This window comes from Piliocolobus tephrosceles, chromosome 2, assembly GCF_002776525.5.
Source record: "Piliocolobus tephrosceles isolate RC106 chromosome 2, ASM277652v3, whole genome shotgun sequence".
Lineage (NCBI taxonomy): Eukaryota > Metazoa > Chordata > Mammalia > Primates > Cercopithecidae > Piliocolobus > Piliocolobus tephrosceles.
In genome coordinates, this window is record NC_045435.1 from 143,587,072 (window position 1) to 143,603,758 (window position 16,687).

The following is a 16,687-nucleotide window of genomic DNA, read 5'->3' on the forward strand; positions in this document are numbered from 1 at the left end:
TCTTGGTGGACATCTTGGTGCCATTTTTCCTTTCTTCCCAAGGACACTGTATTTCTGTGGGAATACAGTAAGTGCAGTGTGTTTCCTAACTACCACAAATATTTCTGAAATGCAAACTAGAGGCTTCTGATTCATACATGTTATTAGAGAGGAAAACTGAAGCTGTCGGGGGCTCATAGAAAGCTTTGCATTCTCCCTCGATGTGATTCTACATGACTAACGTCATTAACTGACCACAGAAACTAAGTCATTGGTCATAGGAAAATAAAAATGGTGTATGTGCTGGTTGTGTTTGGCACAAGGCCTTTGTTTGGGTGGATATGCATTCCAAGGATCCCTAGAATGAATTGCCTTATAGCATTCAATCGGGTCCAAAGAACTGAACGCTTAAGAAGCAGAAGAAGAAGAGGAAAAACCGTGATAGCAATCAACAGAATCTGTAGTATTAGGTGGTTTATTAAATGCCTGTAGTATTAGGTGGTTTATTAAATGCCTGTAAGGCTGGGAGACTTGTGTTGACTGCTACACATTTAAGTGCAATCCTCTTCAATGATTACCTTGGAAGATGCATATTTATTTTAGTGACACTGTTCTTACTCTAAATATTTGCAGCCACGCTTTTGGGACTACCTTTAAAGCCAATAGTATATGTATTATTGAACACACCCTGCACCTTTGGAAGGTAAATGTGTTTTTTTGTTTTGTTTTTTGTTTTTTAAGATGGAGTCATGCTCTGTCACCCAGGCTGGGGTGCAGTGCTGCAATCTGGGCTCACTGCAAGCTTCACGTCCCAGGTTCACACCATTCTTCTGCCTCAGCCTCCCAAGTAGCTGGGACTACAGGCGTCCACCACCATGCCCGGCTAATTTTTATTTTTTTATTTTTGTTATTTTTAGTAGAGACGGGGTTTCACTGTGTTAGCCAGGATGGTCTCGATCTCCTGACCTCGTGATCCGCCTGTCTTGGCCTCCCAAAGTGCTGGGATTACAGGTGTGAGCCACTGCGTCCGGCCAGTAAATCTGATTTTTAGAAAACCCCAAATGTTATGAATAATCAAATCTAGTGAATAAACTCAGGGTCCAAACAAGATTTCAGTTCAAAATGATAACAGCTTTCCTTGTGTGGTAAGCAAATAAAAAAGGTTCTGAGGGACAATTGGTTCTCTGTCGGTGAGGAGTTCCAGAAATGTTTGAAGAAATGGAAAACATGCGTAGCTTCATAAGATGACAGGGCTTACAAGTTCTGGTGTGTTTGTTTTAAAACCCAATCTCGTTTCTTTAGAGATATGAACTGGCCATCTACCTAGCCAGCCTTGGCTAGCAAGATATGTTTTATTTGGCCAATGTAGTGGTTTTCTTTAAAAATTGAGTCAGGATTGAAAAATCAGGAGATTTCCAGTACACATTTGAATTTCTTATCTCCTTGGAAAATCTGAAGATCTGGCAAAACTCTTTCCACAGCCCTATGTGACAATTCCCTCCTGGAGCAGAGTATCTGCTGCCTCCTGTATGAAAGAGACAACTAGGCCAGCAGCTCTCACTGCTATCATTGTCTGTCCTGACCTCACTATTTAAATACTGTACTCCCAACGCACTTTGCTGCTTATTATTCTATGTGACATTTATTTGTTTAACTGCCTGTGTCATCTCCCCCTAGATCAAAAGCTCAGTGAGGGCAGAGATTTTTTTTCCGGTGTTTGTTCAATGCTGAATCTCCATTGTCTGGGGCATGGCTGGTACTTGATGCCTATCTGTTGAATGAATGAATGTCTAGCCCCTGTAAGCAGTAGAGTTTGCAACCTTTGCTCTAGAGTTGCACTTTGTAGAAAAGAAGACTAAATGGTTACCTTTTTATAGACATACAACAGTCTACACCGTATATATTTTATGCCTCTATTATGTTATTGCATTTCATCTCCACAGCAATTTTGTAAAGTGCACGTTATCTCTGAGTGTTCCCTCAAATTTTTCCACCTTTGTTTTTTTTTCAACCTTTATTTGTATTCACTGTATTATATTGTATTGTATTCATTTATTCTTTTTGAATAGATACCAAATTCTATACATGGTTCAGAATCTAAAATGTATTGAAAGGTCTGCAATAAACCTCATCCCTTAACCATCCAGATCCCCTCCTCCTAGGCAGTGTTGTTAGTTTCTTTGTGTCTATCCACAGATACTCTTTGGACACCCTTTCATGTTCTTCTTTCTCTTTGTATATATGGATGTCACATACTGTGTACACTGCTATGCACTTTGCTTTTCTCGCTTAACCATATTTCTTAAAGATTATTTCATGTTATTCCATAAACATGCTCTTATTCTTTTTTTACATTTATACAGCATTCCAGTTGGTGATTTATTCCCAGATGGTTTATTTAACTAGTTCCTGTTGATGGACATTTGCGTTTTACATATCTCCTTTTATAGGCATTCAAGATATGGTTGTTACAGGTGTTTAAGAAGTGAGATTGTGGGTGGTTTCTAGATTTGTGCCATAGTTAGAAAGTCTTCTCCATGTTAAAGCTGTGAAAAGATTTTCTTGTGGTTTCTTCTAGGGCTTTTCTTTGTTACATTTAAATTTTTTCATATACTTGGTATTTAACCAGGCATAAGGTATGAGTTACAGATTCAACTTTGATTTTTTTCTAGATGATTACTGTTTAATCTCATCTTTAGGAGTTAAATAAGCCAGCTTTTATCATATTGTAAATTTCCATAGATATTGAGGTCTGTTTCTGAACTTCTGTCCTGCTCCGTTGATCTGCTAACTTTTCATGCACCAATACTGCACTGTTTTAATTACTAAGGCATTATACTATGCTTTCATATCTGATGGGCTCAGTTCTCCCTGTTACTTCTTGTTCAAAATGTTTCATTTATTTAATATTCTTTCAGGATAACATTCATATAGTCTTACTTCCCTGTGGGTTTTTAAGTCATCAAGAATAAGCAGTAAATATTATCACATACCATTTTAGCGTCTTTCAAGGAGATCAAATACTTTTTTATCCAGTGGACTTATTACTCTGATTAGCAGCTTCAGCATTCCTACTACTGACTCATCCTTGCTTTCCTGGAAATATTCCATTTTTTCTGGTGTATTGTTCTTCTAATTTTTCCAAGAGTCATTTGCTGATATTTCATTTAAGATTTTTTGTCTCAATTAAAGGAAGTCATCTGGGCAAATTTCTTTTTTATGCTGTCTTTTCCAAATTTTTGGTATCAGAATTATGCTGATTTACAAAAGTAATTGGGGAAGTTTATTTTTTCCCTGTGCTTTCAAACAGTTTAAATAATTTTTTATCTATGAAATAATCACACACAAAACCAGCTGGATTCGGCATTTTCAGGGAAGGGAGAGGAGGGGTTCCTTGACAGTGTTGAACTTTTTTGCCATGATTTTCAGTCTATGCAAATTTGCCTTTTCTCCTACTTTGTGTTTTTTAAGAAAATCAAAAAATTCATCAAGATTTTAAATTTATTTGCACAGTTACTGAAAGTCATCTCTTAAAGTTATTCTAATACTCAGTATACATAACTAATTCCCTTTCTTTTCCCTAATTTTGTGAATTTATTATTTCTCCCCTTTTTTCTCCACTAGGTTAACTGCTAGTTCATCTATTTGTTGTTTTGTTCTTGGTCTTTCCAAAGAATCAGCTTTGGGATATCTTTACACATGAGGCCTGTTAAAATGTTTTCTAGTCCTATAAGCTTTCTGACTTCTATTAACTTCTCTTTCAGCTTTCTTTTATCTGTGGTCTTTTTTCTGCAAATGCTTAACTCATTTATTTTTAAGTCATAAAAATGTATAAAACTATGACATTTAATTTAAGACCTTTCCTTTATTAAGTACAGCATTGAGGGTCTCGCATAGGTTTGCACATTTGGTATTTAGATCATAATTACTCTTTACATATCTAGCAGTAAGGCTTCTATTTACTCTTTGACAAAAAGTTGTTTAGGAGATAATTTTCTTGGCTTCCAGGTAATTGCAGTTTTTCTTTTTGTATGTGTCTGATTGCCTTTTTTTTTTCCTATTTAGTTTCTAAGTTAAGTATATTTTGAGGACATTGTTTTGTCACATTTCTACCTATTTCTACTCTTGGAAAGTTTATCGCCTTGGATCACATGCTATAATTATTCTTTTTTTGCAGTATTCTCTTTTTCAGATGTGAAATTTGGTATCTGATTAGATTAACATTAGTAATGTTATTCTGATATTCTTTCTTATTTTATATCTACTTGATCTTTCAAGGAATATAAGGTATGTTAAACCACCATTATTGTGTTTCCATGTATTTTTCCTTGAATTTTCTACAGTGTTTGACTTCATATATTTCTCGTTTTCTTTTTAAGAGATAGGATCTCACTCTGTTGCCCAGGTTGGAGTACAGTGATGCACCCATAGCTCACTGCAGCCTCAAATGCCTAGGCTCAAGGGATCCTCTCACCTTAGTCTCTCCTGTAGCTGAGACTATAGGCATACACCACTGTGCCCAGCTAATTTGATTTTAAAAACGTTATAGAGATGAGGTCTTACTGTGTTGCCCAGGCTACTCTTGAACTTTTGGCCTCAAGCAATCCTCCTGTCTCTGCCTCCCAAAGTGCTGGGATTACAGGCATGAGTTACCATGCCCAGCACTTCATACATTTCAATGCTATGTTACTTGGAGCATAATGTATGGTTATATCTATTTTCTACCTGATAAATAATCTTAAGGCAGATGGAGACTGAAACATTGCACCAACAGGCAGTCAATACTACCTCCGAGCTATGAAAAGATCTCAAAGTTGGAGACTTCTCAAGGGGTCCAGGGAGCTGGTGACAGGTATACCTGCGAGTTAGCCAAGAACAAATGCATCTAATACTAGGATGTTTTATTAATTAGGAAAAGTGACATGAGGATATATGTACTTGATCTTTTAATTTCTTCTTTCTGGATTTATGTTTCTTCTAGCTATGAATTTTGTGTAAGAAAACCAACAGTCATGTCTTATTTGTGTGCCCAGCAACTAACACAGTGCTTTGCCTTCACCTTTGGTAGATACTCTGGTACTAGGTTGGTGCAAAAGTAACTGCAGTTTCTGCCATCAAAAGTAATGGCAAAGATTATATCACTCTAAGAGTTTAATTCTTCATGCTGCCATGTGAAAATACTAGCAAAAACAGCCATTAGTTTTGCCCCGGCCTAATAGCAGTTGTGAATAAATGAATGAGTGAAGTAGCAAAATATGAAATATGTGTTGCAGACCAGGGTAATTAGCACAGACATTTGTCGCACCTCTCTGTCCAAACATGCCACTCCTTATAGGGCAGACTGTTGAGTTCTATATTCTTTCAAAATTTTTCGTAGACTCAGTCCTGGAGCCAGCTCACAATGTACTAAGTATTCCTCCTGAATGTGTACAGATTTCTTGTTTACTTTACGAACCCAACGGAGAAGGTATAACAGATATACCAGAGATGGGAGCCTGTGGCCTTACCCATTGATTGTTTAATTTCTGGGTCAGAGATAAGCAGCCCTTGCCAGAGTGATCCAGTCTCAAAGTAGAAGGAACAAGTGTTCTTGCGATGTAGCAAGGTTATATCGCTCTAAGAGTCTAATTCTTCATAATGCCATGGGAAAATACTAGAGAACAAGGGTGGGTTTAAAATAATTATTATCTTAAATCATTGGAAGTATAAGGGTGACAAGATCAGAAAGAATATGCCAAAGTATCAGTGGTTAACTCTAGGGTGGGTTTTAATTCTTTTCTCCTTTATACTTTCTGTTTTCAAACATTTCCAAGGTGATCAGGAATCATTCTTATGCAAAAATAATAATAATTTTAAAAAGTTTGATCCTTTGAAGACTTCTACTCTACTATCCTTTGGATTGGGCCTTATCATTTCTCACACAGCTCTTTGCTGGAAATAATTACTCACGCTTAGCAGAAACAGATTTGAATTACTTCAATGGTGTTGTTTCTGCTACTGCACTTTTGCAAGTGTATCACTGACATGCAACAGTCAGGATCCAGAGAGGAAACAAAATCATACTAGGTAATTCAAACAGAAGGATTTAGTTCAGGGAATTGGTTGTTATATAGGAATTGGAGCACTAAAAGAGCAAAAAGGAACACTGAGGTAACCCAGATGCAAGAAGTAGCTGTCACCATGAGTTGAGAAACAAAAAGAGGAGATGAAATTAGTAGGATCTAAGAGCTTAGGGGAGCAGTCCTGTGGAGCTGGTGCTTGGACCACTAAGAAAGGAATCCAACCAGCTGCATTAGAACCTCTGAGGGAAATGTAGAAAGAGACCCATACTCCAGTCAACAGTGACTACTGGAGGATGCTCCTGGGGCATGAAAAAGGAAGGGAAGGAAGTTCCTTCTCCTCACCTTCCAGTCCTCTTCCAGTGAGTAGAAAACCCTCTGGCAAGGGACTCTGGGAAATAGCCACAACCCAGCCCCAGCATCACAGAACAGAGCAAAGAAGGGTGGATCTGGAGTTGAGGGACAACAGGTAACAAACTAGTACCCAGCTTTTGGGTCACAAACTCAGTAGTTTTATAAATGGCAGCTAGCCAGCTTTATTCATTGTACTATTCCAAACCTTTCCTTTAAACAACTACGGATGTCCTAAATTTCCAGATATCTCTTGGCTTTTCGAGAAAAGAATATTTTCTTTATTAGAGGAGTATTCATTTGTAATCCCTTTAGAAATGTCTCCAGCAGCATCAATACAGGATTGAGCCTGATAGCTCAATGCATGGGGTTGGGGTTTAAGGGCAGTTCATTTGTACACACTCCTACCCAATTCGTATACTGTTAGGGTTCATTCTTATGAATTTGACCTCAAAGTCATAGCAATAATATCCTCAATCAAATGAAGCACTGATTATTAATAGAAGTTCTAATTTTCTGAGAAACCACATAACCTTTACTGAACTCAGAAATGTCTCATATCCAACAAGAAATGTTTTCCTGCCACTTAAGTAACGTGTCTAACTGATACACGGTTGGCCATGTGAGAAAGTTCCAGACTCATCAAGAGTAAACTTTTCAAATAATTGGTTTCAGCCTGGCCAAATCCTGTGCTTTATATATTAAAATTTTAGTTGCTTGACATTCTAAGCTATAAACTTTATTTTTGAAGTATGTATATCCCATAGATGTGATTTTTGCTCGTAGAAAAATTGTAGAAAATTCTTAGGGCCTTTCATTCAGAAAAGATGGAAGCTCTGATTCTTCACAAAGAAGCTGGGATTCGGGGTCAGGAGGCATCATTTTGGGTCCTGACTTCCCCATATACCAGTGTTTATCTTTAGACATTTAACATCTGAGCCTCAGCTTCCTCATCTGTAAAAGAGATAAGAAAATGAGGTTGTAAGCATCAAATGAAAAAATTCTGTGTAAAAAGGCAATATAAATGCATGTAATCATTATTATTCTTGCAAGATGCAGTCAGGTGTAGTGATTTAGAGCATAAACGATTTGCTTCCTGTCTCTCCCACTTTAAAATTTTTGCGGCTTTGGGCAAGGGCGTCACATCTCTTAACTTTAGTTCCCCAACTGTAAAATGTGGATGGTACCACCTACATCATATGTTGGTAACACGAGTAATAAGAGCAATAAAGGAGGCAGCAGAATCCCTGGCAGTTTCCCTAGAACTTACCAGAACCCTTTAGAACATAGCAAGCACTCAACAAATGTTAGCTGCTATTGCTATTATCGCCTTTATTGTTATCATCATTACTATCCTTACTTTTTAGGAAACTGTGCACACATTTGTAAGATGTATGGTGATTAAGATATTTATTCATCGTAAAGAAGTATTGTTATTTTCTTTTTTCTGTACTCAATTTCATGGAACACTACAAATAGAAACTCTTTACATTTGTTGTAGAATTCTACTCTAAAGCCAAGATCCACGTTTTGTCTAGCTGGCCTTTGCCATGGAGCTGAGAAGTGACTCCAGGAACACATTCAAGCATTTCATGTGGGATCCACAATATTTCTTTGGCATTTTAGAAACAGGTTAATTCCTCTTTCTCTGGTAATCTTTGTTTTCAGATTACATGAAAAATGAAATAGTTCATGTTTGTTTATAGTAAGTAAAATCAACAATACAAATTGATGACCAAGATCCACTGTCTTTCCTTTTCATATACAAAAATTAGTCACTAAGTGGGCCTTGTTTATGATAAACTTTTTCTTGACTCTAGAGATGGTACAACTGACGCATCCCAAATGACACCTGTAAAAACTATCGTTTTGGGATCAAAACTATATTTTTGAGGGAAAGTAAAGTTGTGAAAATATTCTTTTAAATATTCTCTCACTGGGAAAGCATTAATTGAAGTCCCAACAGAGACGTCAAATGATTCCTATTAATTGTTGCAGAATTGCTGAAAAGAGTCAGTTATACAAATGCTGCTGCCCCCAGAGGACTCGGTTATCCTCTCATTAAATCTCTTCTACATAGTATCATGCTAGAGAATAGAAATCCCACCCTTTCCTAATGTTACCAGCTATTATATAAGAAATCATGTCACACCGACAAATATCAATACCGTGCCCTTTTCAAAAACTGCAACCCTACAACCAGTGCATGAAGTAAATCAAGTTCTCAGTAGGCAGCAGTGGCACTCAGTGAGTGTTCCACTGCCTTCTTTCTTGACACCCCCATGAAATGAACACACTTCACATGCCAGCTCTTCTCTTGGTGTGTAACAAAACGACCAGGACCCTATGGAATTAGGTCTCTAGTACCCAGTACTCAATTCTCCAGAACCTTGGATTAACTATGCATAACAATAACAACTCACATTTACTGAGCACCTACTATGTGCACGGTACTATCCTAAGCCCTTTTCTTGCATGAACTCATTTAATTCCCACAAGGGACATGCTATCTTTGGGGACACATGTACAAATGAAATTAAAACAAGCTGATGTAGCTATTCTGTCCAAGCATCCAGATTGCATGATCAGAATGATACCAACCCAACAAACTATATAAACTATTTACATAGCCCACATTATGAAGGACCCTCTGTTTTGTTTTATTTTGTGACAGAGTCTCGCTCTGTTGCTCAGGCTGGAGTGCAGTGCCACTATCTCAGCTCACTGCAACCTCTGCCTCCCAGGTTCAAGTGATTCTCCTGCCTCAGCCTCCCAAGTCGCTGGGATTACAGGCATGCGCCACCACACCCGGCTAATTTTTGTATTTTTAGTAGAGATGGGGTTTCACTATATTGGCCAGGCTGGTCTCAAACTCCTGACCTCAAGTGATCTGCCCGCCTCGGCCTCACAAAGTGCTGGGATTATAAGTATGAGCCACCACACCTGACCAGGCCCTCAGTTTATAGCTGGATCTTGACAGAGAAAAATTGGCATGGTCCCTGTGTGGGGAGGCATGGTAACCTGTGGAGTGTCCATGGTTTGTAAAGTTGGGATTTTTGTTATTCTTTCTCTTCCCCACACACTCATGGCCCTCTGCACTTCTGACAGAGTACAAATACAGCCTCCCCTAATTAGAATTGTTTGTGCACATCCTGTCTCCTCTACCAGTCAATATCTGTCAGAAGGAAAGGGGTGGGGCTTAGTCATCTCTGCGCCCATCATGGCACCCAGCTGAGTGATGTGCACCTTGCAGGTGGGAAGCAGAATGGCTCAGCAGTTAAAAGCACTTGTTGTGGGTTGGCAGTCTAACTCTTCCCCTTGCCAGCTGGGTGACAAGGGACAAGTTTCTCAGTCCTCTGGCCCTCTGTTTCATCGACGAGCAGAAAACTTATCCATTCCTTCAAACATTCTGAGTATTGATGGCATAGTGACTGTGTCCTCCTCAGGAGTTCTCCAGACGCACAGCAGCGGTCCCCAAGAGTCTTCTCATATCACCACGTTACTCACATCTTAGGGATTCCCGAAAGAGAAGGTTGAAGCCAGGACTCTGGATAGCCTCCTGACCTTTGTTCAAACAGATCCTTTGTGCACTGGTGGGCGTGTGTCAAGATTTTGAGCAGAGAAACAGGCAGAAGAGCAGGAAGAAAGTTTCCCCCTTCACAGCTTAACAAGGTATGCTGTTAAGCTCCCAGAAGAGGGAGAATGGTCTTCATTGAGTTGTAACCATGCGTCATGTTCACTGCAATGTGCTGTTATTGTTCCATATATATTATTAGATAACCATAACATCAGTGAGTTCTCAGGAGGAAGATTCACAGGGCTGCTAGCTAAGCAGCATCTCAGTTCACTGCCACAGACACTTTGAGCTCTGTTTGTGCGGGGCAGTTGCCCATCAGTAGGCACTGATGTCGACATGCCTGGAGTTTTCTTTGGCATTATAAGTTCAAAAGTGTCAAAGTTCAGTTTCATACAAAGTAGCTGTTTGTTTTCCAAAACTGCCCTGGAGGCCTAGAAAAGACTGCAGAATTGTGATAGATGTGGCAATTATTAAGGAAAGCCATTTAATCCAAATAAATTGCTCTTGAGGTAGGCCTTGATCAAGAAGTTGCAGTTACATTTCTCTACCAATAAATAGATTTCTCTGGTAGCAAATGAGAGATAAGGAAGGTTCTCTCTCACTCTCACTCCTAATTCAAAACTCATGCCAGAGAAAATCCATATGCCTGACCAGAAATAATAATAGCCTACTTCTTTTTCAGCTGTCTTTAACACCCTGTATGATGCTTCAGTTAGGTGTGTATTTTTAACAGTTTTATTGAGACGTAATTTATATAACAAAGTTTATCTATTGAAAATACATAGTTCACTGGATTTTGGTGTATTTACAGCCATTTGTGTACTGCCGTCACCACAATCTCCTTTTAGGATACCTTCATCCACCCCAAAAGGAGCCCTTGTATCCATGAGCAGTTACTCCGCATCCTTAAACCAATCCCCCACTCCCACCGCCCCGCCCTAGCTGAGCACTCATCCACTTCCTGTCTCTAGAGTGTGCCTTTTTTTTTTTTTACCTAGACATTGCCTGGCAACTCCTCATAATTAGAATTTAATAAGTGTTTCCTCAAAATCTGTCATTTTTGAGAAAATTTGTCTCCTTTTGTGTCACTGAGCCTCCCTTCCTCCATTCAGCACCTATCCCCAGCACCCCCAACAAGGATGGTCTCCATTTAACACGTATTTACTAAGGGCCTGCTATGAACTGCACACTGTGTTAGCACTTGGGGTCATCAGTAAACAGAACGAAAAAGATCCCTGTCCCCATAGAGCTGACTTCCTAGCAGAGGGAGACAAAACAGTCAACAACGGCAGCAGCAAAGCACGGAAGTAAAATGTACAACATGTTAAAAGACGCTAAGTACTGTGGCAAAGAGAGACAGGAGAGGAAGATAAGGGGTATTGGGAAGTGCAGTGCCCAGGGAAGGGGCAGGTGACAGCACTGGGATGTTCAAATAGGCATCCCTGAGAAGTTCAGGTGTTCAGCCCTTAATGGAGGTGAGGGAGGGACCCAATCAGGTGTCGCAGGCATGAGCATTTCAGGCAAGGAAAAATCCCGACACAAAAGGCCCTCTTGCAGGGGCCGCATATGACATGTTTGAGGAATAGGAAGGAGTTGGTGAAGCTGAAACTGGGAGAGGAGAGACAGAGAGGCAGATGTTGCAGATCCTTGGGGGAGCCAGTGGGATTGTGAGCAGAGGGGTGACAGCAGCGGAATCGTATTCTAGCTGTTGGAATGCCATTTTAAACAGAGATGAGGAGGGGCAAGGGCAGTTGCAGGAGACCCCTGGATACTACTTTAGAGGCTACTTTAGGGCCTGTAAACCTAAGTGGCTCTCAACCTTGGCTGCGCATCAGAATCACCCGGGCCGCTTTACACACTGAGGCCTGAGCTGCAAACACTAATTGGCCTGGAGTGCACCTGGGCACTGGGATTTTTTTTTTTTTTTCCCAAAGATGCACAGGTGATTTTGATGTGCAAGCCAGGTTGACCATAGAGCTTTCAGAGCACTAAGGAGTCCCCCTGGTTTGACTTTGCAGCTAGGAAACAAAACCCCACAGATGACCCCACTTGCTCATTGGCAAAGCTGTGCTGAAAGGCAGCCAAAGATCTCGCTGCTGTAGCAGTGGCAGGACTGGTGCTGCAGACAGTGTGCAAACTGGGATGGGGCTGGCTGGAGCCCACCTGGATCATCAGACCTTGAGGTCAATCTCATTCTTTGGCTGGATCCAAACACAAGCCTCTGAATGTGAGGGCGGGGCTTTCTCTCCGCACCTAAGAAAGGGCTTATTGTAATATATCAGGGCAGAAGAGAAGGATAAGGCTTGAACCTCAAGAAGAGGGTATGCGATTCACTCAACAAACAGTGTTTAAGAATAATAGTGACAGTGTGCCAGGCGTTGTGCAAAGAGCAGCTGAGAAAAAAATAAGGTTTAACTGTCCTTGCCCAAGCCAAATGGCTCAAAGTGAGCACCGTCTAATATTTCAAAATGTGTTATTTGTGGGAAGGCTTTAAATAAGCCACAGGGGAGGGGGGATTCTTCAGTTGCATATCTGAGCTGCTGGCATTTCTAATTCAGAGGGATGAATAGAACATTATTGTGTTGCATCGGCACAAGTACAGCAGGAAAAAAAAAAAAAAAATGCGTGGAGCCGTGAGCCGAACATGAATCAGCAATCTGGTTCTATTGTTCAGAAAATAATCACCATGCTGGGAGTATGGAATTTAAGAATCATGCAGAAATGCCCTTCCCCCCCAGCAGGAAACAGACGTTGGCTAAAACATGCCATCTTGTTTTTGGCTTCCTGAGCTGAAAAGAATGTAAAAATCTTGGAGAGGATTTAGGGAAAGCTGATTTGTAAATATGGAAAATACAACCCATAAGAAATGGGAGAAATTGAGACCCAGCGTTGGCAACCTCTCAGAGGTGGCACGCCAAGGGGGTGTTTATTCACTCTTGCGGGCAGGCAGTACAGCTGCCCTAGCTTCAAGAAATAACTAATGTTTTTTGAGTTCCTACTATGCACCGATCACTGTGCTAACTCGTTGGGGGAGGAAGGAGGGTGGTCCCCACCTTTTGAAGACCTAATTTGTGGCGATGGGCAGGGGAGTGCACCAAAACTATAAAGCGGTAGTTCTCAAACTCAAGCATGCATTGGAAACACAGGACCCAAAGCCCACCTTCAGAGTTTATAACCCATTAGGTCTGGGATACAGGCCAAGCATCTGCATTGCTCTCTTGTTCCCAAGTGATCTGATTCTGCTGTCTGCACACTTTGAGAACCCTGCTCTAAGAAAATAAATACAAGGGGCAGGTGAGGAGGGTTCAGTATAGAAGTCCACTAGAAAGGTGCACTTGGTTTGTTGGTGCAATAGCAGGTACCCCTTTTTGGATCTGTTCTCTAGCACCTAGCTAATGAGTTTTAATTGGCCATGTGCTTTGGATAAGCCACACTGGCCATGACTGCCACCATCCAAGGAAGGGTGACAAGAGGGACAAGAATAGATTTCTCTGTAGGCCTGAGGAAGTTGAGCCGGACATAATACAGTGAGACATACACATGTGGGCTCGCAGTGGCAGAGCAAATGGCTGTAGGGTTAAGAGGTGACAGTAGGATGACCTGTCTCCACGCTCAAACTCAAGCACTTCTCCCGTGAGCAGAAGGTCTCAACGGAATCACCCGAGTGGCCTTTTCTAAGTACACATTATTGGGCCCGGGCCTGGAGATAGTGAGCAAAGCTCCTCAGATGATTCTGCCGTGAAAACCCCTCCTTGAGAACTGAGAACGCCTTTCTGCATCCTTTGTGGTTGTGCCCATACTTACAAGTAAGCAGAATGCAAAGCCAATCTTCTGGAAAATACAAAATAAAAGTGCCCAATTGGTACACTCCCCTTCCCATTGTGTCACATCGCCATTTTGTTGCCACAGGACTTGAGTGTCCCAAATTCAGCTGTGCCCATTTAAAATGCAAGTGGCCCTCAGTGGGCACAGTCCACCAACAGAACTGGATGTGTTGGCCAGAGTAAGCTGCCGTTCGCTGGAAATGTTCTAGAGAAGGCTAACCATGTGCTGGTCAGGATGGAGAGGTGGGGGTGCCTGCCATGTGTTGAGTGAGTATAGCCTACTAGGATGGCTCCTTAGTTCCTCCAACATGTTCTTAAATGGATCACACTGGTGGTTCTCAACATGTGGGCCCTGAAAAGTATGTCCAAATCACCTAGGAACTTGTTGGAAATGCAGACTCTCAGGCACTCCCAAACTAACTGAATCAGAAACCCTGGGAATGGAGCCCATCAGTTGGTTTTAACATGCCCTTCACATGCTCACCAAAGTTTGAAAGACACTAGTTTAGCTTACTCTATAGGTAGCTCATTGCTACCTGTAAGTCAGAAGCAGAACAGAATTGGAATGCAGGCAACCGGTCATTGATTCATCTATTGATGAATTCATACAACTCTTCCAACATGTTGAACATCTTGTGCTTATTTGTGTGATTTTTACCTAAGAATGTGAAGTGTTCAGTATCTAGTCAGCTTCTCAGCTATGGTTGGCATCCGTGTAATTCCCAGTGATAATCTGACCTATTGCATCCTCTTCTCAGATGATATAAGGGCTGTGTTCTTTTACTTTTTAGGTTCTTCGTCATAGCCTCCCCATATGATGTGGGCTCAGTAAACTACTAAGTAATAACCAAGCCTAATTTATTCCCAGGGCTGCCTTAAATCCTGCTAAGACTTCACTCTGTGTCTCTTTCTCATATTGTCCATGCCACAGTGGTAAGCCAGGCCGACTCACTTGGCTGTATGAAACTTTTAAATGGCACCTTTAGGTGAAATGTTGTGGCCATGATCTCACAAAGAGTGGGGGGTGAAAGGAGATAATGCAAATCACACTTTTAGACTTTTCACTGATTTTCAAAGCTGGTACAGCCATGGTTCCCAAAATCTGTACCGGAGCACCTTGGGTACCACAGCAACCCCACAGAAATACAGTGGGATGTTTTTAATTTTTGGGAGAAACCCAGAAACAACTGTCAGACACCATGCAAATCCAACTATCAAGCTGTTTGGACCTCATAACTTCATATACAGGGCATTTAAGTATTTCTTTTGACCAAGGGTCACCGTAAAAAATATTACTGAAACACTAAGAGTGGCATACACTGAGAAAGTTGGGAATTTCTGTTACAGCATGACTGTCCCCAGGTATAGTTTAACTGCACACATTCTGCACGTGCACACAACTGCACACAACTGCATGGCAGGATCATGCATTCCAGCCATTGCATTGCAGGAAATACACATTCTGAATTTAAATATTAGCAGGGGAGAAGCTAAAAGAAAATTAGAACTAGTTAGCATCTTTGAGGGGCTTCTTTCCTTTATAACCTTCCTACCCAGATCTACCCATCCCAGCTCCCTGACACAACCCTTAACCAAGGCTCCTGTGATTTTTCAAAATAATAAACAATAATGATAGAGGCTGAGACAGGAGAATTGCTTGAGGCTAGGAATTTGAGACCAGCCTGGGCAACATAGCAAGACTCCATCAAATAATAATAATGATGACCTAAATTATCATTTAGTGTTCCAAATAGGATGGATTAACTCTTGCAAATTTGAACTAATAATTGCTTTGGTGCATTCCTGAAAATCACCTTTGATACACACTGTTGAAAGACAAATTCAGGCTGTGTGTGCTATACCATGCACCTGACACCTCACAGAAAACCACTGGAATTTCTGATAAAGAGCCAACAGAACCTTTACCAGGCAGAATCAAACAAAAACCTAATGTGTGACTGAATGCAGTGGCTCACGCCTGTAATCCCAGCACTTTCAGAGGCCAAGATGGGCAGATCACTTGAGGCCAAGAGTTCAAGACCAGCCTGGCCAACATGGTGAAACCCTGGCTCTACTAAAAATACAAAACTTAGGCAGGCATGGTGGCTTGTGCCTGTAATTCCAACTACTCAGGGGACTGAGATAGGAGAATTGCTTGAACCCAGGAGAAAGAGGTTGCTGTGAGGTGAGATCACGCCACTACACTCCAGCCTGGGTGACAGAGCGAGACTCTGTCTCAAAAAAAAAAAAAAAAAGAATCTAATGCGTGAGAATGGAGACAAAGTTTCTGAAGTCAATTTCTGCAAGAGCTTTGCAAAGTAGCCCCATGTTCCCTGACCCCCATTTGACATTGAAGAAGTAGTGAACAGTTATAACTATATTTATTAGGATAATTTTATTTTCATCTTCAAGGGAATTTTAGGAGCACAGCAGTCTTCATAACACTCCATTTAGGAAGATTATTATTTTTATCCCAGGGATAAAAATCTGAAGGAGCTCACTGCAGATTCCAGAGGCAGCAGAGCACTGACTCAGACGGAGAGACACTGTCTCCCTGGGACAAGATTGAATTTTCTTTTAAATTTCAGATGATACTATCAAGTGCTCAAGTACTAGAGTCTTTTCTTATGACGCCATCCAGGGTTGCGGGAGGGAGTGGATTGTTTGTTACTGTCTTACTCATTATCAAACTCTTTTTAAAAATCAGTAATAAATCATTTGCTGCAGTCTTAATGTTTTATTTTCACATTCTTGTTTGTTGTTTTTCATGCATGTGTCTCAGTGAGTCACCTAACCACAATTATATGTTCTGGCATCTCGTGGTTTTGCATGGTACCCTCATTCCTTAGGAATTAATTTCTCTGACATGATGAATGTATTTCCAGTCCGTTCATCAC

The 16,687-nt window shown here is 40.8% G+C and overlaps 1 protein-coding gene across 17 annotated transcripts in view; it reads left to right on the forward strand.

Annotated features, from left to right (window-relative positions):
* THRB (thyroid hormone receptor beta) overlaps positions 1 to 16,687 on the forward strand; it is a 370,384-nt gene that overhangs the window by 237,172 nt on the left and 116,525 nt on the right. The gene's annotated exons all lie outside the window — the stretch shown is intronic.